This window comes from Pan paniscus, chromosome 16 (assembly GCF_029289425.2).
Source record: "Pan paniscus chromosome 16, NHGRI_mPanPan1-v2.0_pri, whole genome shotgun sequence".
NCBI lineage: Eukaryota > Metazoa > Chordata > Mammalia > Primates > Hominidae > Pan > Pan paniscus.
The window spans coordinates 70,086,112-70,113,297 of NC_073265.2; the positions used below are offsets into that span (position 1 = coordinate 70,086,112).

Consider the following 27,186-nt stretch of genomic DNA (forward strand, 5'->3'; position numbering starts at 1 on the left):
CAGAAATTGGGGACTTTAATCATTTTAAATGATGGGCTAGATTGCTTTCAGCCTATTTTGTTTTAAGGAGGAAAGAAAGGATCTTCTCTTAGAGAAAGAGGAAGGGAATGGGGGAACATTTATTAAGCACCTACTTTAGGCCCATGCCAGGCATTTCTTATACATTATGACATTGATCCTCATGAATATCCTTGAGCTATAGGTCTCTATAACCCTATTTTGTGGATGGAGGAAACTGAGGCTCAGTTAAGTTGGTTGACTTGGTCACTTGGTCACAATAGGACAGAGTCAGGATTCAAAGGCAAGTCTGTCTGAAACCCCTCGACTTCTGCAGTCAACCAGAGAATTGAATTGCAGACATCTCAAAGTGGCCAGCATGACAAGAGTGGGACAGTGAAGCTCAACCAGCCTTTCTCTTGCCCATGTTAATCTTTGATTCTCAGCTAAGGTCACAGCTCCTGCTCTGGACTGTTCCAGAATTCCGTGGGGCTGTGCAAAAACATGCCACCTCTTCTGTCTCCCTCTCTCTCTGAGTTGGATGTTTCTTTTCCCTGATTGATTTTCCTCTATTTAATCTGGAATTCTCCAGGGCAGTGGTATTCCATGGTGGTGCTGCTACCCAGACTGGTCAGAGGAAAGTGGGCAGCCTGTTCCTTATAAATACCGTGAGTCACATGTCTTCCCAACTGCCAAAAATATTCAAGCAGAGCCCAGTATTCCTTTGGCCTGCATAAATTTCTGAGGACTGGTAGCACAGTGTATCCTTTATATTCATAGATGCGTATGCTTTCCTGGGGTCTTCTTAGCTTAGGAACCTGGTTTTTGATGGGTCAAGGTTTTTTCCTTGATTCATCCAACCTGAACCACCGTCAGGATCATCAATTACAAGGAGTAGCAGTGGATCCCAGCATAGGATGTGGATTCAGGAGGGCTGGCTTGGCTGCTGACTAGCCAAGTGACCCTGAACTACTCCCTCAACTTTCTGATCCTCAGTTTCTGAGTCTGTAAAAGGGGGTAATAATAGTTATTAAGGGCACAGGCCATAGAAGCTGATAGATCTGGATTTAATTCCCAAGGACAGTGAGAACTAGGTAACTGTAGTTAAGTCCCTCAACCTTTCCAAACCTCAGTTTTCTCACCTATTATAGAAAAGAAATTATAATAATACTTAACCCACTGGGACGCTGTACACAGTAAATGAATATAAACATGTGAATACTTAGGACAATTTCTGGTATTTAATAAATGTTAAATATGTTTTGAATATTACTATTTTATGTTATTATTAACTAGTTTACAAGGTGAGGATCAAGTAAACTAAAAATGTGAAAGTGTCTGATACAGAGTTTGGAACCCAAAAGATGCTTCAAAATAGTGAAATTTGCACTTCATCATAAAGATGTGAAACCTTTGAGAAGGCAGTAGTTGGAAAGGAACTGTTCAAACAACTGGCTCTGTGCTGGTTGCTCAGAACTTAGAGATGAGCTTCACTCATCTGCTGGCCCCTTGGAGCACATAATCTCAAGGGGAAATAGCTGCTGGCAGGATGGCATTGTGAGGATGCAGACAACTCAGAGGAATGAGGGAGCAGGGAGCATGGGAGACTCATTATTTCCTGGCTTATTGCATTCAGGAACCTTAATTTCTGTTTTATTCCTGGTGGTTTGATCTACCAGTGCTGTCAGTGACCAGAAAGAGAAGCAGAGGTCAAGTTATAAAAGTTCATGTTAGGAAGTTATGACCCATGTATAGCCAACAGCTGTGGAAAGTGTTTAGGCAGGAGAAAGGATGAGTACAGGTGCTTTCTAGGAAGATAGTTCTGGCAGCTACGTGGATTGGGTAGAAGCAGGTAGATAAAAGCAGGGAGATCGGCAGGGAGGCTGTTTCCATCAACCAGGTGAAAATAATAGGGTCTAAAAATAGAAGAGCATATTCAAGAGGCCTGTGAGAGATGAGTAGCCAGGTTCATCCAAGAAGACAGGCTGAAGGGTTGCCACTCAATCAGGGTGTGAGAGGGGACAGTGTGAGGGAGAGGGAATGAGGTCTTTGGGGGAGAAAAGACCTTTGTGTATCCCTTACATCTCTTTCTCTCCATTGGAACTTCTTCTAATGGGCTACTTAGAGGTGCCCATGGGCCATGGAACAGATTGGGGCTTAAAGGAGAAGGAGGACTGCCTGAAGGCACAGCTCTGTGTGGCAGATCCCTGAAAGGGACTCTCAGGACAGTCTCCCTTTGGGATTAGAAAGGTATGCATGTCAGGAGCTCTTGGAAGCACTTGAACTTTCTAGAGGCCGCCATGTTGGAAGGCTGTTGTTTGCCATTGGACACCTGAAGAGTGACACAGCTGGTTTTCTTTTCCTCCTGGTTGCTGCACCTTGAGACTGTGGTGCTATGATTGGATCAGTTCATCCTCAAGTGGAGAATAACTGGAAGTGTGCCAATGTGTCCCAGTCTTACCTGGGATCTGATAGCCTCTGAAGCCATTGTACATCCAATTGGCTTCGACAGAAGCTCCCAGTCAAGACTGAAACTTTGATGCTTCTCGTGCACAGCTTCCTGGCTCCCCCAGATGTGTTTCCCATCAGTCCCAGTGCCGAGCCCAGAGCCTGGTTTTCTGCAGGCCCTCAGAGCATGGCTGTTGACTGAATGCATGAGCCTCCCTGTTGCCTGCCGCTGGGGCTACCACCTCAGAGACCTTGCAGGAAGTGAGGGTGATTGATGTTTGTAATGACCTCATGGTGTTTTGACAGTCTTCTCATATGTGCAGTCACAGCTCTGTCCCTTTCCAACCCAAATCCAGCCTGTGCCAGGCATCAGGTCTCTGAAACGAGGGCCAGGTTCCCCTTGGTGTGGATTCATGAGCCTCCCTTTAAGCTGTCACTGTCCGGTTCTTATGCAGGCTCTGTTTTCACAAGACCCAGTCTTTCTCCTTGATTTTCCACATGAAGGACAGAAAAGATTGTGAATAAGCTCAGAGCAGAAAGCTCTGATCTGACATTAGCAGTGTCAATACCACATTGAAAACAGTGGCTTGCCCAGTGACGGTGAACACTCTAAGGTGGCTCGGTTTTCGCAGGACCAAGCACAGCTGCTTGGCTAACGATTTGGTTTTATTTCCTCCTCTCATGTTGTTTGTGGCATCAAATGAGGATATTTCCACTTTGAGAGTGTCCCTCTCCCCAACGTGGTGCCATTTGGTTTATATGCCTTGATTGACTTCCATCTGCTGCCACATAGGACACCTCCTCACTCTTGAGCTTTTCAAACAGATGGTCAGAAATGAGAGCCAAATTTGAGAAACAGTCAAACGAAGTGAGAACATGGGGCCGGGAGTCCAGGGGCCAGAATCCAGGCTTGGATGAGCTACTGACTGATTGTGTGGTCCTGAAAAATTGCTTAATGTTTCTGGGCATCCGCTATTTTGCACATTAAAATAACAACAACAACAACAACAACAACAACCCGCAATCCTTTCTTACGCTAAGATTTAAATGGGAGAGAACAGGGTTTCAGGAAGGGAAATGGAGAAACGGTTTGTTTGAATTTCTTGTTTAAATGAGAGTATGCCTCTGTTTACACCCCTGGGGAGTCTCGGCCTGTGTGGTTTTTACAGATATTTGTATGTGTTAATTCCCCTTGAGCTAAATACAAGTCGTTCCATTGATGGCAACTAGCTTCAGACACAGTTGGAGTCCCCAGAGGGTTGGTCAGGAGCAAAGTGTGTACCCATGTGAGGCCTTTGGAGATGATGCCGTCAGTGAGAGGAATCTGCCCTGGCATTCCAGGGCCAGAATTAGTTGGGGCATGGATGGAGACTTGGGATCCTGTTGTCAACCACAGAGGTCTCCTGATGTGGCTCTGCAGGGACTTTTCAGTCTTAGCTCAGCTTTCCAACAGGTCCACCTTCTCCCCCAGACCCTGGGGACCCAGTCCCTTTCCCCTTCTGTAATCCTCACACCACCCACGCCATCACTTGGGGTCTCCTGTCCTGAGACTAGATATGAGGAGGCCCCATTTTCCCAACTCAGCCCTGATGGTGGGTTCCAGCTACACCAGGTATGGGTAAATCTTAACAGTTTTACTAATTTTTAAGATAGGGAGAGGTGATAAGAATGTTCTGTGAGTTGTATATTTGGACTGAGGGCAAAATGAAGGCACTTCCAGAAGGTGAAATGAGGAATACAAGAAAAAAGACGATGGACCTTTCTTTCACATTTACCGTGTGCCCAACAGAAGGCCAGGTGTGGGAATTCTCTCATCCACCTGTAAACTATCCCTGTCTCACAGATGGGGAAACTGAGCACACCTGTTAAGTGGTAAAGCTGAGATTTAACCCCCAATGTGCAGACTCTAAGACCCCAGCACAGCATCAAGAAGGGGCCTGGTCAATGCACCCCTGAATTTGGCATGTCTGAAGCACTGAACTCTCCCTGCTGTTGGGGCTATAAGTCTTTTCTTTAGCCTGGGACAGCAATTAGGCTTTGTCTTGCTTATCAGCTCAAGTGAGAAGGACCGTGAAGGCACACTGGGGGGCCCTGGGGACGGGTGTTGTGTTTGATGAGTGACATCTGCCTGGAGCTTGAAAAGGGGAAGTGAGGGATGTTTGCTTTATATTTCATGGCTGTGCTATAAGATTCGAGGCAGTCCAGTCCACAGCTGCAGCTCCCCCACCCTCACCTGCTGGTGCTTACCCACTAGTGCCACCTGCTCTTGGCCTCTGGAGGCACAGGGTCTTTTCTTGTTTGGGCCTCAGATTCTCATCTTTTGGGCTTCTGGGTGAAACTGTCACCAGGGCAGTCCCCTCTGTCACAGTCTCAGCTGGCATCCCTGAAGAGTTCTGCTTGTTGCTCCTGTCCTCTCCTCTTAAGACCCAAGGGGATAGTCTCCAGCATCCTCTGCTCCAGACCCGCAGCCTCTTGCCCCATGAGCACTTGGAGCCATCCATGTCCCCAGCCACTACACCTCAATTCAACACATTTGGATATTCTGGCCTCTATTTGGAGGGGAGGGGGCAGGAGGTCTGCACATTATTCTGACATCAGCAGCCTGGCCCAACAGGGTGGCCGGTTCTTTAATATTGTCTTGATTCACTAATTACATTTTATAAGTAGTTGGAAAGATGGTTACTAAATAGGAAAGGCTCATTGTCTCTTGTCTTTGATTCTTCCCACCTCTTTGAGCTAGGTAGGGTGGGTGCTTATGTTTCTGGTTCCCACATAGTAAGCAGACTAGTTGGGACAGACTCAATAGGCCCACCTTTCTCCAGCTCAGAAAGTGATCTTGCAGGGCCTGTGGCAGAAGCATTGTTTTCCTATGTTTGGGCTCAGCTTTTATCATCAGATTGGGACATATGAAGTTCTGGAATATTCTTTAGCTGTGAACTGTGAGCTTGAGTAAAATAGATCCTTTGATCTCCATTTGGGTCTGCATGTATTACCCACCAGCTAAAGAGGGAGGAAGGGGGTGTCATCAGCACCCCAGCCTGCTCACGTCTTACCTATGGGCTGTCATAACAAACCTGTGATGTAGGTTTGAGAGGTCTTGATATCACCATTTATAGGTGAAGACAATAACTAAGAGTTAACTGTGTACCGCATGGGCATTGCACCGCTATGAAGTGTGTGTGTGTGTGTGTGTGTGTGTGTGTGTGTGCATGTGTGCATAAAACTTCATTTAATAACTCACAACAAACCTATGGTAGCATTACCTTCAATTTATAAATGAGGAAACTGAGGCTCAGCAAGGTTAAATGATGTGTCAAGAAAAACACATAGTAGTGAATAGCTGAACCAGGAAAAAAATGCACAATTCCTAACTTCAAGGCCCAAGCCCTTTCCCCCACCCTCGGTGAAGCAGGCATTATTTTCTCCTCTTATTCTTGTAAATGTTAATAAGAATTTCCAGGACAGGGCTGGGCTAGAAAGGCCTCTGTCTGACCTGCTATTTAAACCACTCCAAATGCTGAGCATTGGCCAAGCCACAGCATGCATGGCCATGGTTCAAACAAGTAAGCAAAGCCATTGCGCCTTCTCATTAGCATTGGGAGGAGAACAGAAGTGAGAGAGGCAAAGTGTCCATCAGCGATTTCACTTTGAAGCCAAGGCCCTGGATTTGCATCTGGCCAGATCTCTCAGATATCATTCAGGGCACAGAACGGGTGGCAAGATGCAGGATGACCCCTCGGGCTTTAAGAATGCTCCCCTTTCCCCAACTAAGATCTGCAGATAGCTCTCCTGTGCTGTTGCTCCGACTGTCCTCTGACCATCACAGACTGCCCGAGGGCACATTTGTCTGTTATTGCCCAGGCAACAGAAACATCTGAGATAAAGAAAAGATTGTGGGCACCTGGCCTTCTCTGTTTGTATGACATACAGACTCACCTTTTAGACTCTCCCACCTACAATTGTACAAATTGTTACTTAGGAACTTCACCATCTGCACGTCTTTCTTTCTTCTGTGCAACTCCATCCAATCATTTTCATTCATTTAGTGTTAACCATCTCCTTCTGCATGCTAGGCTGCTTTATGCATGGTAGGGAATTAAAAATATATGTGATCCTACTCTCAAAGATCTTATATTTTAGATAGTGTTGTATTTTCTCCAGATGCTACAAATACTGCATTATTTACAAAATTCATTTGCTGTCAAGTTACCAGTCTGGGCATTTTTGTTGTCTGTTTGGGTTTATTCTGCATGCGGCTCTTTTCTCTCATTTCCCCTGCCGACTTCCTGGTGCATAGTAACCTTTAGTGGCCTTGGCTTCTATGAGGCTTCTACATCTTGCCTTAGGGTAAGCAAAGGGCTACTTTAGAATAAGCTGGTCAGTACCAAGAATATCACTTAACACTTTTTGGTGCTGTCTTTTATGGTCATAGCAAGGGTTTTCCTGGATTTTCAGTGTACAAACCAAGTTATAGGTTTATGCAGCAACTCATGATCAGAGCGAGTCTTGCAGAGAACTAAGACCTGAACTTGAGCTATAGTCTCTTGGCTTTTAAATTATGCAGGCCTCAAATTGCAGAGCCTCCACCTTTCGCTGTTATAATTAGGGTATAATAAGTATTATATAATCATATGTGCCAGACTTGGGGCAGAGGCCACAGTCATAGGCAAAATTTGGCCCACAGAAGTCATGCATTTGGCCTTCCAGGGATGGATGTCTTTAACCGTGGCATTCGTACTTCAGTGTGCCCTCCAGTTGGCCACAGTCCCTACTGCTCCTTATTGCCTCTCACCCAGCCTCTCCCTTCATTTCTTAGCTACCTGTTCCCTGATGGGTTTGAGTTTTCACCTTCTGTTTAGCATAACATCCTCATTTAATCCTCTTAATAACTTGATAAAAATATTTTATGGGTGAGGAAACTGAGGCCCATTTAGAGGTTGTGTTACTTGTCCCAAGTCCTACAATAAGAAGCAGGACTGAGGATGGGTTTACTCTTTCTAAGGTCATAGTTCCTGCCATTTCACTCCACGGTGCTGCTTCCAACCTGCTTCTTTATCCATTAGACAAATCACTACCATGCACAGCAGTGGGCCAGGTCTCACCTGAGGGCAGGTGACATGTCCCCAGTGATGATTTTGTTCCACCATTTGAAGCACATGATTAACTCAGTTCTTTTTACCTGATATGAGAAAGGGAGAGAAAGAGAGAAAATACAGCTCTGTCCCTAAGGTGGTCACCATGGGAGTGAGTAGTGGGAGAAGGGAAACTGGCTTATAAACAGATACTGCAGTATAGCCTGATAGTTTTCAGTCCGAAGTCAACGACCTGCACAGCATGTTAAACTTCCTGAAGTGGGCGGATCACCTGAGGTCAGGAGTTCGCGACCAGCCTGGCCAACATGGTGAAACCCTGTCTCTACTAAAAATACAAAAATTAGCTGGGCATGGTGGTATGTCCCTGTAATCCCTGCTACTTGGGAAGCTGAGGCAGGAGAAACTCTTGAACCCGGGAGGTGGAGGTTGCAGTGAGCTGAGATCACACCATTGTACTCCAGCCTGGGAGACAGAGCGAGACTGTTTTTCAAAAACAAACAACAACAACAAAAAAGTTCCCCCAGGAAAATCCATTGCAAACCACCAAACAGATTATATTAGGAAACATATTCCTTCGCTACTGAGAATTAGGAAAGGATGCATCTACATACCTGAGACTTGGAGAAATTTTGACAAAATTATCATGGAGAGGAGACTAGAGTGAAAAATCTCCTCCCTCCATCTCCCTCAAAACTGTGGAATCCCCAAGCTGGCAAAATTAATTTACTGTCAGTTTATCAGTTTGGCATTCCTGTAGCAAATCTAAATTATCCCCATCTCCCCTTCCCCATCTCTGAAAGATTTGAAACAGTCTCATACCACCTCTGTCAGAATCCTAAGTAGATAGATCCAGTTGAAATATTTGAATGTGAGGCATGAAGGAAAAAAGTCATTATCAAAGGGTTAAAAAAAGGATTTCATGTGAAGAAAAGTGCTTTGGTTTTCCCCAAGACTTCTTAAGAATGCAGGCCGGGTGTGGTGGCTCACGCCTATAATCCTAGCACTTTGGGAGGCCGAGGCAGGCAGATCACCTGAGGTCAGGGGTTCGAGACCAGCCTAGCTAACATGGTGAAACCCCGTCTGTACTAAAAATACAGAAAATTAGCCCGGTGTGGTGGCGGATGCCTGTAATCCCAGTTACTCAGGAGGCTCAGCCAGGACTATCACTTGAACCCAGAAGGTGGAGGCTGCAGTGAGCTGAGATTGTGCCACTGCACTCCAGCCTGAGTGAAAGAGTGAGACTCTGTCTCAAAAGAAAAAAAAAAAGTGCCGAATGCCACGCAGCAGTCCCAGAATCCAGAGGTGAAAAGTCTGGTCCAAACATCCCATTGTCCAAAATAATAAGGCAATACACAATTTGAATCATTTGATCATAGAGCTTGATTTGAAAGACATATTTTGAATACTAGAAGGGTTGTTCATTCCTTAGAATAAACCTATGGCTAATCATTTGTAAAGTGAATATTCTTATATAATGAATTTTTTCTGGTGATGTAAATATATACTTCCCAGCCTATTTATGAATTTCACACATGGAGTTTTCTAAAAGCAGGGCATAGTGGAATTGAATCTTCTAAGAAAAATAGCAGGCACTTTGAGATGACAGGAACTGGTTTTCTTCCTCTTGTTTTTCTCAGTCTGTGTTGTAGGTGCTGTAATTAAAAATCAGGCTTTGGAGCAGGTCTCCACTGGAGTGGTCTTGAGTAGACTTACAGATGGCTGCAATGCTTCCAATGGCAGTTGATCTGTGTGAGCCAGGAATGGGGTAGAAATCTGGGGACTGGAATTTCAGTTTGAGTTCAGGATTGCTCATCTGCAATTGGCAACAATGGCCTCTTCCTCTTTTCCCTGCACAGAAAGTGGTCTGTGAAATTAAAGTGGAGAACAGCTGCTAGGAGCTCATGCTGGGGACCCACAGTGGAGGCCACATTTTGTGATCCCAGAGGGATTCCCAAGCCCACCCCACAGCTGCTCCAGGCCTTCTCTGTTCTCCTGATCCCTGCCCTGATGGAGGCCTGACCCATCTGGCCAGAGTGCCTTCAACTCCCACCTTGAAATAACTGTCATCGCCCACATCCCTGGCCTTCCTCAGGACTTAGAGGTTGAGGGGCTTGTCTTTCCCGCTTGGGCCCTTCCCTCCCACCCCTTCCGTCTTCTGGGTTCCTGATATCTGAGCACCCTCATACGATTCCTGATCCTCATTCAGCTGCTGCTGTTGCTCAGCTGATGCCTTTGGGAATGAGATGCCTGCATCTGCCACCCTTAGCTCCCTGTCACACAGTTCCTCATTAGCTCCTGCTGTCTCACTTCCACATTTGTGGTTCCACAGAGCCTCTCCTTTTAAAAGCTACCCACATTTTTCATCCTTCTGGACCGCCCTGCCATGTTGGGCACACCTTAGATCAGTTCTCAAACCATATTCCACGGAACCATAGGATTTACACAAAGGTTTCTCTGGAGTTTTGAGGAAAGGAGGTAATAAGCTGGCCTTCACCCTATTTCAGCCAGTGCAACTGCTCTTATCAATTAACTACTGGGATGTTATGAGGAGTTTCTTAGAACAGAGATTTGCTGCACAGGCTCTGGGCCTAATGTAGATGCACCTAGAAGGCCTGCTCTGGGGCTGTGCACAGCAGAGGCAGGAATTTCTGCAGGTTGACCAAATACCTCTAAGGAGTATTGGGGTTTTATGGGGAGTATAGAAAGGCTGGTAAACCAACGCTTCCTTTACGCAATTTCCCCAAATCTTACTGTGCAAATCTCTTCTCACAAATCTCCAGGCAGTTATCTTGGGACTGATGCTTCTTGACCTAGTACCATAGAAGGGAGGTAGCGGGGGTGTGTGTGCGTGTGTGTGTGTGTGTGTGTGTGTGTGTGTGTGTGTGTGTGTGCATGTCCTTCCAATAAGCAACCAGGCCACTGCTCCAGAGGTTCTGACCACTCCTAACCCAGTTTTTATGTTGTAAGGGGATCTGGGACCGCTCTACACAAATGACTCCTTGTCTCACAATTCCTCATGGGCCAAGTTTCCTGGTCCAGGCTGATGGCTGGTCACTTTTACATCCGCCCATAAACTTCCTTTGTTCAACTCTCCTATTGGTCATTGGCTCAGCATTTTGTAATTTACTTTTTTTCATATTTATCTGTTAGCAACAAGACACAATTCAACTTCCTGCAGTCATTACTGTAATTAGCATAAAGCAGCAGCCCCTGACTGTGAGCATGATTCCTGTAGTAGCCTGTATCCACAGTTCTTTGTCTCTCACAGTGTCAGACTGAGCCCAGGATGGAGTAAGAGCCAGGACTGGCATGCCCTGGAAGTGCCCTTCTGGTTCTAGGACTGTGATTTCTCTGAGCTGTCTGTTCTGCCCACGACTAAGGATGGCCCCAGAGCCCTGGAGCTCAATGGGACCAACCTTCCTATCCCCTCCCTCCTGCCTCAAGGGTAGTTTGAGCAGGAAAGGGGCACCTTGGAGTTGCCGGGGGATGAACGTCTTTGTTTTTTTGTTTTTTTTAAGGTGACTCCCTGCATTTTATTTCTTTCATCTTGTGAGCTCTTTGGAAGTCTTTGTGGTAACTGGAAATAAAATTATCTTTATTTTTAAGCTATGTTTTTAGCTTATCTAATCATGACCCCATGGGCTGAGTAATGTTACTAGATAGCAAGGTGTGGAGGATGCAGATGACCTGGTTCAAGCTGTGGTTCTGCTACCTGCTTGTTGTATGACTAGGCACATCTGTTAACTTCTCTGAGGCTCAGTTTCCATACCTGTAAAATGGGGGCAATAATATCTGCTTGTATCCATTAAGTCATTCAACATGTACTGAATGTTTTATGTGTATTTTGCCTATACTAATCATGTACTGGGTCCAGCACTGACCCCCTGGAGTTCACATGTAGGCAGAAGTAAATCAAGAGGCAGTTACCATGCTGGGAGATTATGTACTGTTAGTTTTGAGAACCTTGGTCTAGCCTTCCAACCTGGAAATTTGGGAGGTGTGGGAAACGGGTGAACTCAGGAGACTGATAGGACTCCGTGTGCTTGAGAAAGAACTGGCTTTTGGTCTAGGTAGGAGGTAGAGAGCACTTTCCGTGAAGGTGTTGAGGTTTAGGCAAGGTTGTGAATTATAGAACAGGAGCTCTGGAAGGTATCGTGGGAGAGGCTCAGAGAAAGCATGGGGTGGCTGGGGGATTGGGGGAGGATAGAGAGAGCCTGTGAGGATGTCTTTCTGGCAGTGTCTAAGGTCACCTGACAAGCAGAGCTCGATGGGCTCAGTGGGCCACGGCACTTCCCAAGCCGCTGATTCCAGTTTCACAGTGGGCACAGGAGTGCAGATTAGGGCTAAGTTGGGGGGACAGGATGCACTGCACAGCGTGTTGGCTCAGGATCTCTGGGAGGTGGCACCTGTGACCTGGGCTAATCATGCTACTTTCAGAGTCAAGCAGCAAGCCAATGGGTAGGGAAAGACCAGCCTCTCTGAATTGGGTCCCACGTGGAGATAGTGAATACAGGGCACCGGTGAGCATTCCAGATGACTCCAAAGCCCCAGCTGGAGTATCCAGGTTCCAACTGTATCTCCTTACAGAGACCTGCAGCTCTGTGTGTCCAGAGGGGTTCATGCTGGGCAACTGTGGTGGTGAAGGTCAGGTGACCACAAGTCACAGCTTGTTGTCTTTCTTGTCAGAGGGACTCTGGGTGCAGCTGCTGGCCACTGGGCTCATTCAAGGGTGTTAGTGCCAAATTCCTTCTCCCTGGCCTTCCTCACGTTGATCTGTGTACAAATGGAGCTGCAGGGGAAAGGTGGATTTCCAAAAGGAGTGACAGTGAGGAAGAGACCGAGATAGAAAGAACCTGTTGCAAACATTTCCCATCTATTGTCATTCAGATGGATACTGTTTTAAGTATCACCTGTTCTGGTCATAAAAGACAAGAATGTGTTTGTAGAAGCTTCTAGGATGCCTGGCATACACCATGCAGGAAGCACCCTTCCAAGTCGGCTGGCCTGCTTTTGTTTTGCAAAATCTGGTTTGAAAATTTTGCACTTTCCATATTTAGCAACATTTCAGTGGGTGTGAATTTATATTGCTACAGCCATGGCTAAAAGTAATTCACTCTTTGATCTATGTTGCCTATATGTTACTATACAGACAGGACTTCAGGTTTCTGGAGCTTTGGTTTAAAATAAACTGTGTGTGTGTGTGTGTGTGTGTGTGTGTGTGTGTGTGTGTGTGTGTGTGTGTGTGTAAGAGAAACAGACAGACTCTAGGGCATTGCTAGTTCCAATTGGTGGGACTTGCTTGTGACCTGTTTGGTCCAAAAGTTGGTCAAAACTGTAGATTTGCGAATCAGCAGGATTCACTCCCAGCTCTCATTTTGATGTTTCAAATGAGTGCATGTTGTGCATTTGAATTAGATCGGAATGAGTTTTGGGGGTCTCACTGAGACACTCATACATGTCAGGATTTGCCACTTTGGAAGCTGGAGGCAGTTAATATGTCCATTAACCCAGGGTATCAAAGTGGCAGCTCATGAGTCAGATCTGGCCTGCAGTTGTTTTGTTCAGCCCATGCAGTCTTTTAAAAATCTGGAAAATTCACATTAAAATCCAGATATTCCAGGTATCTCTTAAGGCTTAACTTTCTCAAAACTCAGTGATTTTAAAGAACAGTGACATTTATCTGTTTCTCAAATCTGTGATGTGGACAGAGCCAACTTGTCTCTGTTCTGCATCAGTTGAGAGGCTGGGGCTGGAAGCATCTGAGGCTCACTCACTCACATGCCTGGCAGCTGATGCTGGCTCTCAACCGAAACCTCCCCAGGGGCTACAGTGGCCTTTCCATGTGGCTTTCTCACAGCATGTTGGCTGTGTTCCAATGGTGAAAGTCCACAGAGAGAGAGAGAGAGACCCCAGTGGAAGGCACATCATTTTTCTAAACGACTTTTGGAAGTTACACTTCTGCTCCATTCTGGTGATTAGAAGTCAGTCATTAAAGTTAGTCCATATGCACAGACAGGGGAATTAGACCCCACTTTTTTATGGAAGGACTATCAAAGAATGCAGACACGTTTTAAAACCAACATGCCAATCTCTCACTTCTCTTGGGAAATTCGGGGACCCAGCAAGACGTGGCCTGAGCAGTGGCTGCCCCTGTAGACAGGGCATGGGCCCTCCAGTTTGCTGGGTCCCCTCCACCCACCGAGATATTGCACCCAACCCCTGTAGGCATTTCAGCTTGGGTCTGCCACTCTAGGCTTTCCATATCTGAGGGTTCAGACTCACTTTTCAGCTCCTTCAATTTACAAGGAATTCTCATTTTTGAAACGTAAGAACTCAGAATTTACTGAGAAGTAAATTTTTTTCCTCCAAAGGAATCAGGTTATATCCAAACAGGTGATTTTTCTGAGAACCAAGCAACTCATTACCCATCCTTCCTTTGGGTATCAGAGATGCAGTTTGGAGGGCTGTGTGGGGGGCATGGGCAGAGGCAGTCAAGATGGCTCTACCCTCCTCCTCATCATCATTTGTAGTAGGAGCAGCAGTACTGTCTTTTTTTTTTTTTTTTTTTTTTGGACAGAGTCTCACTCTGTCACCCAGGCTGGAGTGCAGTGGCATGATCTCTGTTCACTGCAATCTCTGCCTCCCAGGCTCAAGTGATTCTCCTGCCTCAGCCTCCTTAGTAGCTGGGATTACAGGCTTGCATCACCACACCCAGCTAATTTTTTGTATTTTTAGTAGAGATGGGGTTTTGCCATGTTGGCCAGGCTGGTCTTGAACTCGTGTCCTCAAGTGATCCGCCTGCCTCAGCCTCCCAAAGTGCTGGGATTACAGACGTGAGTCACCGTGCTCAGCCTTCTTCAGCATTATTGATAATTGGGGCTGGATGATTTTTTGTTTTGGTGGGCTATTCTGTGCATTCTAGGGTGTTTAGTGGCACCCTTGGCCTTCATCCACTAGGTGCCAATAGCACCCCCACCTCCCAGTTGTCTCCAAAAATGTCTCCAGACATGGCAATATGTCCTGAGGGGGTTGGAAAAAGGATAAAATCACCCCCAGTTGAAAGCCACTGATTTCTCTATGTATTCTGGATAGGAACCCTTTGTCAGTTAAATATTTTGCAAATATCTCCTCCCACTCTGCAGCATGCCTTTTCGGGCTCTTAAAGGTGTTTTTGATGAACAGAAGTTCTTAGTGTAGTCCAGTTACCAATCTTTTTTAAAATTGTTAGTCCTTTTTTATTTCTGTTTTACACATCTTTGCCTGTCCTACCTTTTCTTCTGGAAACTTTATTTTTGTCTTTCACACTCAGAGCTACCATCTACATTGGGATTGACTTTTTGCATGGCCAAAAGTAGAGTCAGGCTTCATTTTTAAAATATGGCTATTCGATTGACTCAGCAACTTTTATTGAAAACATTACTCTTTCCTTATTGCCCTGGGGAGCCACAGTTGTCATAAATCAAATGTCTATAATCCGTGTGGCTGTCTTTTATTCTGTTTCATTGGTCCATTTATGTATCCTTGTAACAATACAATTATGTATCCTTGTAACTGCTGTCTTAAAGACTTAGCTTTAGCATATGTCTTGAAATCCAGGAGATTAAGGCCTCCCACTTTGTTCTTTGAGATTGTCTTTACTGTTCTTGGCCCTTAGCAGTTTCACACAACTTCTAGAATCACCTTGTCAGTTTCCATTAAGGGAAACATAGTGGGGTTTTGTTTGGGATTCTCCCTATCAGTTTGGAAAAAAACCCAAATATTTACAATATTAAGTCTTCCAATTCATGAAGATAGGATCTCTCCATTATTTAGGCCTTTGAAAATTTGTCTCTTTTTCAAAAAAATATTTTTTTGCTTTAAAAAAAGAGCATGTGGCAGCTTCTTATATTACTCAAGTGTTGTTATTTTTCAAAATAGGGATTGTTTGCATTTTTAGGAGATTATGTTTCTTGGACTAAAAACTATTCTGAGTCCTCATTGCAGAGAGAGAGAGAGAGAGAGAGAGAAAGAGACAGAGAGCAAGAGAGCATGCAGCCAAATTTCTTAGCTTGGCATTCAGTGGGTTTAGCAAGCTAGCTCCAGCCTGCCTCCTGCCCTCCTTCTTCCTATCTTATATATCTTTTCTTTTGGCCCTATGAAGCTGCTCCAAGTTCCCCCAATTCACCATGCTTTTGCTCCTACTGTCCTCTCTGCCTGGAATGTCAGGAAGGGCTTCATGGAGAATGTAGTACCATCGCTGAGTTCCAAAGTAGGAATTTCTAGGCAGAAACAAGGGAATACCCATGGGCCACCAATGCCTAACCAGGCCCAAGACAGGGTAGGAGCTCAATCAGTATCTGCCCACCTGGGATATTTGTCAGGTCCCGGGTCTGGGTGATAGGCAGGGGCCCCGCATGGCCACCCTTCAGCCTGCAGGGGCAGCCAATCTCTGCTTTTCTGGCTCAAAGAAGGAAGCAGTTTGTCTCAAACACGTGGAATCTACCAGCCTGTCTTTCCGTAGTCTGCATCCACGGGGTGCCCATAAAGTCTGGAAACAGATATTATTTTGTTCATTACAGATTGGAAATGTCCTTGAGGACATTGTGTATGTTCACCTGTGTGTCCAGGGTTTGTGGGCACCTGGGATTTCTTAGGGGTTTCCTCTTTCTTAGGGACCTTGCAGGCTGGTGCTATGATCATCCACAGTCTCCCTTCTCCCACGGTCTGTTTCTCTCTGCCTCACTGTTGCCACAGACAGTCTGGACAGATTACAGCTTTGCCCCAACTTGAACCATGGATTTTTCTTTTCAAAATAAAACATAATAAAATTTTGGTGAAAATGGAAATATCTACATGTTTATTTTTAAGTGTTTTTTTTTTTAATGTTAAGTTTTTTGGTTGGTTGGGAAACATCAAAATAGGTCATGTGTAACTTGGTTTGCTCATAAAAAAAAAAGTGGCTCATACTTGGTATATTTAGAGATGAGACGGAAGTGATTTTTTTTTTTTGTATTCAGTTTTTCTCTATTTTTCTTTTTAAACCAAAAAGTGCTTGGAAAATTTCTCCACCCTATCCACTGTTAGTGCATTTTCCTGGCCTTAAAATTCTGGTAAAGCCTTCTGTTGCCCAAACTGAAGAGTTAAGTGTGCTGAGCTTGGCTTGACCTTCAGTTCTGCTTCTCTAAGAGCGAAAAGGCATCTTTTTCAGGACTGGTGCTATTAATGGGCTGAGGAGGACAGTGTTCCGAAGGGCAGAAAAATGCCTTCCTCTGTGAGAAATTAAGGCAGTGATTTCAAACAAATTGTTTCGCCAGTGTCTGGCATCCCTGCGGGTTGTCTCTGGTTTTCGTCCACTTGTACCAAATGCATTCATGAACATGGCAGACATTTTGCTGAAGGTCTCACAGGGAAGGATGGCTTGGAGACACACATTCCATAAAAAACAGCTTGAAAACCTTCCTCGAACGTTTTTCTTTTCCATAGTTCCTTTTTCCATAGTGGCCAATCCTATGAGTTCTTTTGTTTTTCCTTTTCCTCCTGGGTTTTCTGCCTCCTTACCTCCTGGGTTTTCTGCCTCCTTACCTCCTGGGTTTTCTGCCAGCCTTACCCTCTACCTCCATCACATCCAAAGGCCTCCTGCTTATTACGCACAGAAATTTGGTCTGGTGTCAGCTTCCACGCGCAGATTTTAATTTTTTTATCCAACAGGGCATTCAGCAAATGAAGACCCTGCAGTTACCAGGACCAGAGCAGTAGGAAGTTATAAGTGATATTTTGCAGCAAGGCAGAATAATATGATAGGATTGTAAGGGCTAAGCAGTGGAGTCCTAGAAGATGTTCTGAGCCCCTGGCTGCCTTGAGTTCTATTTTGGAAACGTTATTTCTAATTTCTCCCCAGTCCCTAGCTCCCAACTACCAGAGCTGGCCCCAGAACCACTCTCCCCTTCACTGGGAACAGACCCACATCCAACATCCCTATTCTATCTGCAATCATCTGCTGACTGTGGTCTAAGGGATGTGTCTGGCCCCCAGCACAGGCCCTGAAGCCAAGGAGAAGATGAGGTTGCTAAAACTCCAGAGCACTACCAGGCCCTCCTCAGTTATCTGTGGTTGCTCAGAATGATTTGCTTCATAAGCACTCCGAGACGCACAGATGGGGGAGAGTGATGTCATACCAGATTCCATGCTTGACAGACAGACAGATGGATATGCAAATGGAATGAACGAGAGAGATGGGAGGGGTGTAAATGATGGGTGGTGGAGTCTAGAATCAGGTAAGCAGAGGGTTTCCCAGGCTCCTCTGGAAGAGGAGTTCAAAATGACAAGACCCAAAGAACACCATTCTTTATGACAACCTGGTACAGAACACAGGCACCAGCTCATGTCTGTCCTCACAACACCCCTGAGAGGTCACTGGAGCTTAGGAAACCAGGGGTTGCCCAGAAACATACAGTCAAAACTCAGATTCTAATGCCAGAGTTCCAGCCACTTCACCAGACTGCCTCCAAGAAGTTGCCACTGGTTGGCTGGAACTCTTGTTCCAAATACTATCTGATGATATTTTCCTTTTTCCCCATCTGCCTTCCTTCAAGAGGAAGTAAACAGATATTCTAGAGCATCTGAACCAAGCATCTTTGCATTTATTTGGGGACATTATTAGTGTCATTTCTTTTCATTCAAGACGCCAGCTGTTGGGGGCAAAGTTGCCCCGCTGAGCTCATGGTATAGACATGGGCAGTTGCTAAAGTAATCCCTCCCCACCTGGAGGTTTCACCTTGCATCCCAAATACCACCCCTGCGCAGACTGGGGTCTCTCATTGCTTTCCTCTGTGCCCTCCACTGGCCACACCAACTTCCTTGTTTACCCATCTTAGGTGAGAACACCCTTTCTCCCATGGACTCCTACCAATGCATTTCCCACTCTGCCCCTCTGGCTGTCCCAGGTGTGCTGTATGCAACAGCCCCCCCAGGTCTCTATGCTGCTGTTCCCTGCCCCAGACTCTCTGCTTGTCCAGACCCTGACCTGCGATGTGGAAGTGTGATAGAGGAGAGGGAATTCCAGGCAGAGTAGGAGCGGAGATGACCCATCCACGCGCGTTCCACTCGCAGGAAGCAGAGGGTGGGGACGAGTCATTCATAGGGACTCCACACCCAGTTGGCTGGAGCAACGGGTCTTGCAGGTGAGCCCAGCCTGTCAGGACCCTCCTTCCTGGCAGGGACCCTGCTGGCCCGTGGGTGATGCCCTTCTCCTTGGCGCTGCCTCCAGAACTGTGGCGAGGCAGCCGTTTTTCAAATGTTTGTTTGGGTTTTCTGGAAGCTCTTTGAAGTTGGAATGAAAAATCTGCCTAGTGGTTCTGAAATGGCCTCTCTGGCTCAGCAGGCCTGGGTCCTGCATCATTCCCTTGGTTCAAGGCTGAGTGCAATGCCACCACCCACCGCTGCCCAAATACGATGGTTGGATTGAAATTCCCAGATATGTCATCAGGCCCCTTTAAGAAGTTCTCTTTCCTCTATGTTGTTCTATGCGCCTCATCCACCTCACTAGTCAGGAGGTCCTTGATGATAAAACCCCCCGTGTGATTTGTCTTTGTATTCCCAAGACCTATCCCAATGCCCTATACTCAGTGGCAACCACTATTGACACAGCTCTTTAAAATTCATGGAGTACTTCCATGTTCTCTCTTCAGAAGTATAAGGAAGGCATTCCCATTTTGCAGACGAGCACACTGAGGTTCAGACAGGTTGGGCAACTTGCTTTCAGTGACTCAGCTAGGACGGGGCAGACTGAGTATTTGACCCTGTGTGGCTCCAAAATCTGTGCTCCCCGGCTTCTGCCCTGCTTTCCCTGGACAGCCAAAGCGCTCTGTGCATGTTTGGTGCTGAGGTATTAGGGGGTTTAAGTCACAGGGTGTCCAGCACTCAGGAGCTGAGGCCACCCGCAGGCGTCTTGGTTGGCAGCTGAGCCCTCTGAGGTGACAGGAAATAGAGGCAGCGGGACTCAGGCTGGGGTTGAGGTGTTCGGGGTAGCAGGAGAGGAGGAGAAGCTGCTGATGTGGTGGCAGCCACACTCAGTGAAGTAAGAGGCGCCCCTGCCCAGCGGCCTGAAAGCCACTTCTCCTCAGCCAGCAGGAATCGCATTCCACAGCACAGGAAGCCTCTGTTCAGACGAGGTCCAGTCAGGAGTGAAGGCTGTGGAGTCAAGGCCGTGAGAGTGTATGTGTGTATGTGTGTGTGTGTGTTTAATTTGTGGCTTCAACAGAGGCCAGACTTAAGAATGAATGAAAGAGACAAACAAGGGCAGCTTGTCCCAAGTGGGGGAGGGAGAAGTGTGGACACCAGCTTCTGAGGGAGTCAAGTGCAAAGTCCTGGGCTCCCTGCAAACTGGGCCCTGCAGAAGGGCCAGCACCCTCAGCAGCAGTGGAGCCGGCCAGACCTCCTGGCCTCCCTCACAGCAGAAGGGTGGGCCTTCAGCAACGGGGCCCTGTGCAGTAGGAAAAGGCAATACTGTGCTTGCCTTCGTGGCTAACCAGGGCTGTATTGCAAATGCTTCAGGAGAGCCCCTGCAGGCTGAGAGGGACATTAGAAAGTTCCATCCTCTTCATCTGCCCACCTCCCTTGGACTGTGGGCTGTGGGCTGCATGGGGCACAGGCACAGGGCTGGATGTGTGGGGCAATTCACCCTCCCAGGTGGTCGTTTCTTCTGGCTTTTTATTTGTCCAATATTCCTCCAGTCTCGATTATGTCCCAGGCAAAGTGCTAGACACGTCACACACATTTTCTTCCCTTGCCCTCACAACAACCCTAGCAGGTAGGCACTATCCACCGCATTTTATAGCTGAGGACACAGAACTGTAAAAATGAAGAAGTGACAAGTCCAAGGCCACCCAGCTGGGAAAGGTGGGGTGGGACTTGAAGCTGCTGAGTCTTTTTGAATCTCCTCCTCTAAGGGGCCCCCCAGGCCAGCAGGGAAGAGAAAGTCATAAGCACCCAATTCTGGTAGAAGGCAGAAAGTGGAAAGGGGGGTGTCTAAGTCCAAAGGTGCTTCCTAGGGGCTCGGAGGGTGGCCCCAGAAAACCCCGGGGGATCAGTGTTCTCCAGGAGTCTTGAAGGGCAAGTGTGATGTGGAAGTGTGATAGAGGAGAGGGAATTCCACACAGAGTAGGAGCAGAGATGACCCATCCACTCGCGTTCCACTCACGGGGCGTGGAGGGTGGGGACGAGTCATTCATGGGGACTCCACACCCAGTTGGCTGGAGCAGCAGGTCTTGCAGGCCAGCCCAGCCTGTCAGGACCCTCCTTCCTGGCAGGGACCCCGGCTGGCCCACGGGTAATGCCTTTCTCCTTGGCGCTGCCTCCAGAACTGTGGCAAGGCAGCCGTTTTTAAATGTTTGTTTGGGTTTTCTGGAAGCTCCTTGAAGTTGGAATGAAAAATCTGCCTGGTGGTTCTGAAATGGCCTCTCTGGCTCAGTGGGCCTGGCTCCTACAGCATTCCCTGAAGAAGTAAACAGGCCCGTGCATGGGGAAGCTGCAGGGGCCACACTGCTGGACTGCTGGGTGTCCCTGGCCCGAGGCGTGGGAGGCCAGCCCTGGGCCCTGCAGCGCCCGAGTGTTTGCCCAGTTGCCCTGAACACACCAGCCTGGGGTGCAGGGACCACTGCCGCCTGAGAGGGAGTCCTAGGGGGTCCAGAACAGGAAGCCAGCGGTGTTTTATGTTACATTAGGAACACCAGCAGGCTTTCTGGAGTGGACTGAGCCTTGTGGTCAAGAAATAGGCAGGCTTGGAGGCTGTCGGGCTTCCCACCATGCAGCCACCATGCCTCACATTCATTAGCTGACAAAGCAGTTCTCTGTCCTCACTGGCCACAAGGGGAGGAGGACACAGCTTTTGGAAACCTCCAGGCTGCTATCCTGGAACCTGGAGCCACGGCCAGGGACAGCTTGAGCGTCCCCTCCCCTCTCATCTCGTCCTCTGAGGGGTAGGCTGTGCCCCAGCTGAACGGGGCAGCTGTGGCTTTGCCAGCTGATGGCTGCCATGTGGGAATTTGGACCTGGGTTGCCAGATCTTCAGATTTTCCAGCAAAGCTGGAAATCCAGATGTTTGTATGAAACTTCCCCAATTTAAAAAATGTTTTAAAACACTATGCTGGACGACCTATACACATCTGCAGGCCAGACTCGGTCCCTGGGCAGCCAGTTAGTGACCTCTACTCTCTGCCTTCAGACACCCAGGGCCACCTAAACAAAGGGCCCCCATGACAGTGATGGGTTGGGGGTGGAGAAAATGCTCTAGGAGAGACCCTGGAGTCCACAGGCAAGAAGGGCATGGGATCATCCTTTCCCTGCTCCTCCTAAAGGGCAGGCACTGCTCCACTTCTTGGTTCCCGTCCACTCTGTTGGTACAGACATGGGGGAAGCGGGCGAGGGATATGACTTCTAGAATTTGGACCTTGTTTCTCTCTCAGGCACTTCCACTTGCCCTTAACCTGATCTCCTGCTGGTTCAGTCCACCTGGTATGTTTATCAGGAGGCTCTTTCTTTTTCCTTCCTTCTCTTCTCTGTCCATGGCTTTCCCTCTTACAGGTCCTTGGTAGCTGCCAGAGCCCTCCCTCCAGGGGGTGTTGGCCAATGACAAGGCTGGGAGGCCAGGGCCGACCAATCAGAGCAGTTGGCCGTATTGCTGGGAATTAATAGCAACATTGCATATGGGGAAAGCATGAGATTTGGGATCAAACAGACCTAGATTCAACGCCTTCCCTAACTGGCCAAAAGACCTTGAGTCAGCTGCACAAATTTCCCTCAACTCTGTTCCTCATCTGTAAATGGTGATACTAATTCCTGGCGGGGATTACATACAAAGATGCATGGAAAATGCCTAGCACAGTGCCTGGGATATATTAAGAGCTCATCCATAGTTGTCACTGATCTGAGACAGTGACAACTATGGATGAGCTCTCAATATATTCTTGAGTTGCATGTCTATCAGAAGATGTGATGCCAGGTTCTCAACAGTCAACTTAGAAACACACTCTTGGAATAGAAACACGTTGGGTACCATCTGTACGTATATTATATATGTATTTCCTTTTCATCTTTTACCTATTCTCTTTTAAACAGAGTGGTGGATTAAAAGGTAATAAATTACGCACAAAGTAGCTTCTCACTTCTCACTGCCTTTCATTTTTCTTCTCCTCCTACTTGGCCTTTCTCCCCCACCAGGACCTTTACTCTGGTCTTCTGTGTTTGCTAATTCATTAGTCAACAAATGTTTACTAAGCACAAAGACTCGTTCTTTGTTCTCAAGGGAGGGAGGCAGACAGATGATTGCAGCAAGGTTGAGGATAAAGAGAAATCCGGGGTTGGGTGCGGTGACTCACACCTGTACTCCCAGAACTTTGGGAGGCCGAGGTGGGTGGATCACCTGAGGTCAGGAGTTTGAGACCAGCCTGGCCAACATGGTGAAACCCCATCTCTACTAAAAATACAAAAATTAGCTGGGCGTGGTGGCAGGCATCTGTAATTCCAGCTACTGGGGAGGCTGAGGCAGGAGAATCGCTTGAACCTGGGAGGCAGAGGTTGCAGTGAGCTGTGATTGTGCCATTGCACTCCAGCCTGGGCAACAAGAGCGAGACTCCATCTCAAAAAAAAAGACAGAGAGAGAGAGAGAAATCCAGGATGTGGAGGGGCCTGGAGTGCAGAAGACATCTGGAGATCTTAGAGAGAGGCTTGAGGTTTGAGAGAGAATAAGGGTCGTGGCAGCAGGAATGAGGAAGAGATGGATTCATGAGACCTGTAGAGGGACCTTCCAGGAGGTCCCAGGGGTCAGTGGATGGGAAGAGCCAAGAGGAACTTCTCATTTCTGTTTAGATGATTGAGTGGATGACATTGTCACCAACTGAAAGCAGAAGCAGCAGAGAACATCTTGCTAGTGAGAGGTGATGAGCTGGACCATACAAGGTGACCTTTAAAATGCTGGTGGGACAACCAGGTAGAACCACCCCATAAATGATAACAGTGAACCCACTACATGCCAGACTGTCTTAGGTGTTGTATCTTATTTAATCTCCACGATGGCCTTATGAGGGAAGGCACCATCATGATCCTTACTTTTCAGGTGACTATTTTAAGGGTAAGAAATATTAGGTAACTCACCAGTCCAGTGGTCACTGGTTCAAGTGAGTAGAGCTAGTCTGACTCCAGAGCCCATCTTCTTGCCCATTTCATGTATTTATTCAATTAACATTTATTGAAGACCTACTATGAAGCTGGCACCGTTTAGATGCTTTGAATATATCAGTCAAGAAGACCTGCCTTCACGCAGCTCCTGTTCTACTGCACACACTGCCTCTGCTCAGAGACAGCTGAGGATATGGATGACAGTTCTGGCTGGAGGGGTAGGGGGGCTGCTACACCCACTCCCACCCTGAAATCTCACTTCCAGGGTGAGGGACAGGTGCTTCCTTCACCCACCCACATCAGTCTATATCCCCATGCTAACCATTTTGCTTTGTGCCAGGCCAGGTGGCAGAAGGAAGGACAGATGCTTGAGAAGGACAGTCATAGAATAGTTCCTTCTAACCCTTTTGTGGCGTCAGTCTCAGACGGTTTCTATATGGAGCTGGACATATCCCTCCATCTCTATCAGCTCATGGTGGAGACCATGTGTTGAGGAGATCATGAAGAGGCTCTTCCTCTGGGTGCTCTGTCACCCAGCCCCCAGCAGCCCACCCAGGTGTCAAAAGACAGGTCTGCCCCTCACTCCAGAGAATAGCTAGGATCCTGGTGGCATGGCACTTTGGAAAGTATGAGACCCCTCCTTGTTTTACAGAAGAAGAAACTGAGGCAGGGAGCAGCCAGTCATTGCCCGAGGCTTCCTGGCGAATTAGTGACAGAGCCAGTTGAGAATGCAGCCCGCGTTTGTGTTGCTTCAACTCAGCCCCAGATCCTTCACTCTCCATGGGGGCTGCTTTGGGGAAGCCAGCTTTGCACCCCCACTTCCCTGGAAGGCAGAGCACTAAGGCTGCCACCCAGCCATCGCTCAGGTGGGTCCACACAGCCCCGGGCCAACCTCCCTGGCACTCACACCCAGTGTCCGGAGCAGCTGGTCAGTGGGCGTGGAGCTCCTGCTTGTGTGCCCCCACCCCTGTCGCGCCCTCCCCCTGCCTGGGATGAGCTGCAGCTGCCTCGGGGCCTCTCTGCCTGCGCCCCCCAGCCAGCCTGTGCCCTGCTTTAATGTGTCCTGGGGAAAATAGCTGGCAATGCTCAGGTGACAAGCAAAGGCCATTTTTTAAAAAAAGACTAATGCCAGGATGAGGGGGCAGGAGGGGGTGGAAACAGCTGCAGGCTCCTCTTCCAAATTTAGCCAGGTGACTGCTTTGCCCTACTCCTCTTTCTCTGGGGTTTTGGGTGGCCATTGCCTCCATGGTAGGACTGTGTTCCTGAAAACCACCCCCCAGATGACTCACAGAGCTGTGGCAGCTCAGAGAGGAATGTCTATTCATTTCAGCTGGGGCTCTTGTCAGCCAGTTGGACCTGACCAGCAGCTCCACTGTGGCAGAATTGGGCTGCTTCCTACTTCCTGTGTCCCCATCCGATTTCAGGGCCTACCATCCCCAAAGTGACAGAAGATAGCATGCAATGTGGCAGCCATGCCCAGATATCAGAGGTGCTGAAAACATCCTGAGGCTGTGTAGAAACACAGCGAAGATTGGGGCATGGAGCGGGAGCAGGAGAGAAGCCAGGTGGCCCAGCCTTGGGTTGGGAGAACAGGGCATGGCCCCAGCCCCAGGGTGCCCATGGGCAGGACTCAGAGCCCCAGAACCGAGCACTCACCATGTCCACTTCTCATTTATTCTTTAAGTGTTAGAAGGACCTTCAAATCAGCTCATCCAGATGTTCCTAAGTATGAATGATTTGTAAAATGATTTTATGGATATATATGGATATATATATATATATATTATCTATATACATATATAGATAAAGCTAAATTGTTCTGCATAACCAGTAATTTGACAATTATTTATTGGGGGATGAATCTAATGTCTGAGGAGGAATACATTTCAAAAATATATTGAGGCTGGGTGTGATGGCACTTTGGGAGCCAAGGCAGGAGGATTGCTTGAGCCCAAGAGTTTGAGATCATCCTGGGCAATGTAGCTAGACCCTGTCTTTACAAAAAATTTAAAATTTAGCCAGGCGTGGTGGTGCATGCCTTTGGTTCTAGCTACTTGGGAGGCTGAGGCGGGAGGATCTCTTGAGCCTGGGAGGTCAAGGCTGCAGTGAGCAGTGATCACACCACTGCATTCTAGCCTGGGCAACAAAGTGAGACCCTATTTCAAAAAAAGTACCCAGAAATATATTGAGCAAATATGGTGCTACATACAGTGTGGATGATACAGGTAGTATATGAACATGGCACTAAAAAACCTGTCAGTGGAGCCTATTTGAGAAAATATGGGAAATGCTGATCATCACCTTCCTCTTTGTTCTGGTTTTCTGGTCTTCTTCTCTGGTCTCCTTCTCCTTGGTCTTCATCCAGGGAAAACAGACAGTTCTATGAACTGATTTTCGTGTGGTGGGATCTGGGACAGCAGGCATTCCAGCCTTTAACCTTCCCACGGTGACTTTGGCTGTGACCTGGGATGGAGTGGGCAGGCCATAACTGAGGTGGAAAATCCTGTCAGTGAGCTAGATCGAGTCATTAGGCGGAGCTGGATGGGATCAGAGAAAATGGTTTCGACCCTGGAGTGTCACAAAAAGACACACAAGGCAACTAGTGAAGTCAGCAGACATTCCAGCACCTGCCCTCCTCCCTCCATCCTCTAGATCTAGGAGACTCCTCCTGACACACCCACCTCAGACACTTCAGCCTGACCCTGTTCTGGGCAAGCATGCCCTCTGCTACATACACTCCCACCCTCAACATCACTTCCAGGCTGAGGGAACAGGTGCTTCCTTTACCCACCCACCTCAGTATAAATCTCCATACAGACCATTTTGCTTTGGGCTGGGCCAGGTGGCAGAGGGAAGGGGAGACACTTGGGAAGCACAGTCATGGAATACTTTCTATCTAACCCTTTGGCAGTGTCAGGCCCAGATGGTTTCTATTATGGAGGTGGACGTTTCCCCCATCCCCATAAACTCACCCACATAGGCCCGTGTGGGACATGCATTGACTCATTCACTTATAGTCACTCAACCAACCAGAGCGCTCTTCCCCCGTGTCTCTCTGGGTCAGTAATGCTTGTCTTGCAGGTCTCCAGATAGCCCGAGACAGGCTTTTCCTCCCCCAGGAAAACCTTTCCTGTGCTTCACCTGCTGGGTGGATCACCTGTCAGTAGTGCTTAGCCTGCACTAATCATCATTGTAGGTCAGAGGCCTCTGGAGCAGCTATTCATGTGCTTGGCCGTCTGGGTCAAGGGAACTGATGTTCAAACAGGATGTGTGCAAGCTCATCTTCTCACCGGGGTGGTACTGATACTGCCCAGGAAACTAGTGAGGAGTGAACTTGATGAGTAACAGCAGCTTAGAGACAGTGTCATCTCTTTTCTCAAACCCATGTGGAAGGGAGAAAGGCCTGCCTGCCGGTGGTCCCGATGCCACTAGGTGGGGCAGGATTTGAGTGATCAGCTCAAGATCTGAAAGATCAAAGGTGGCTGAAATGAAAAGG

General features: G+C 47.6%; 1 protein-coding gene and 2 non-coding genes across 7 annotated transcripts in view; 2 read left to right on the plus strand and 1 right to left on the minus strand.

The window, feature by feature from the left end:
- The window catches only part of CEMIP (cell migration inducing hyaluronidase 1), a 172,536-nt gene that overhangs the window by 40,463 nt on the left and 104,887 nt on the right, over nucleotides 1–27,186 (plus strand). The window lies entirely within an intron of this gene.
- On the minus strand, nucleotides 22,415–22,468 carry MIR549-1 (microRNA mir-549-1). The gene has a single exon (NR_163130.1). It is a non-coding gene; the product is annotated as a microRNA mir-549-1 (primary transcript).
- Nucleotides 22,417–22,470, plus strand: MIR549-2 (microRNA mir-549-2). Its single transcript, NR_163131.1, has one exon. It is a non-coding gene; the product is annotated as a microRNA mir-549-2 (primary transcript).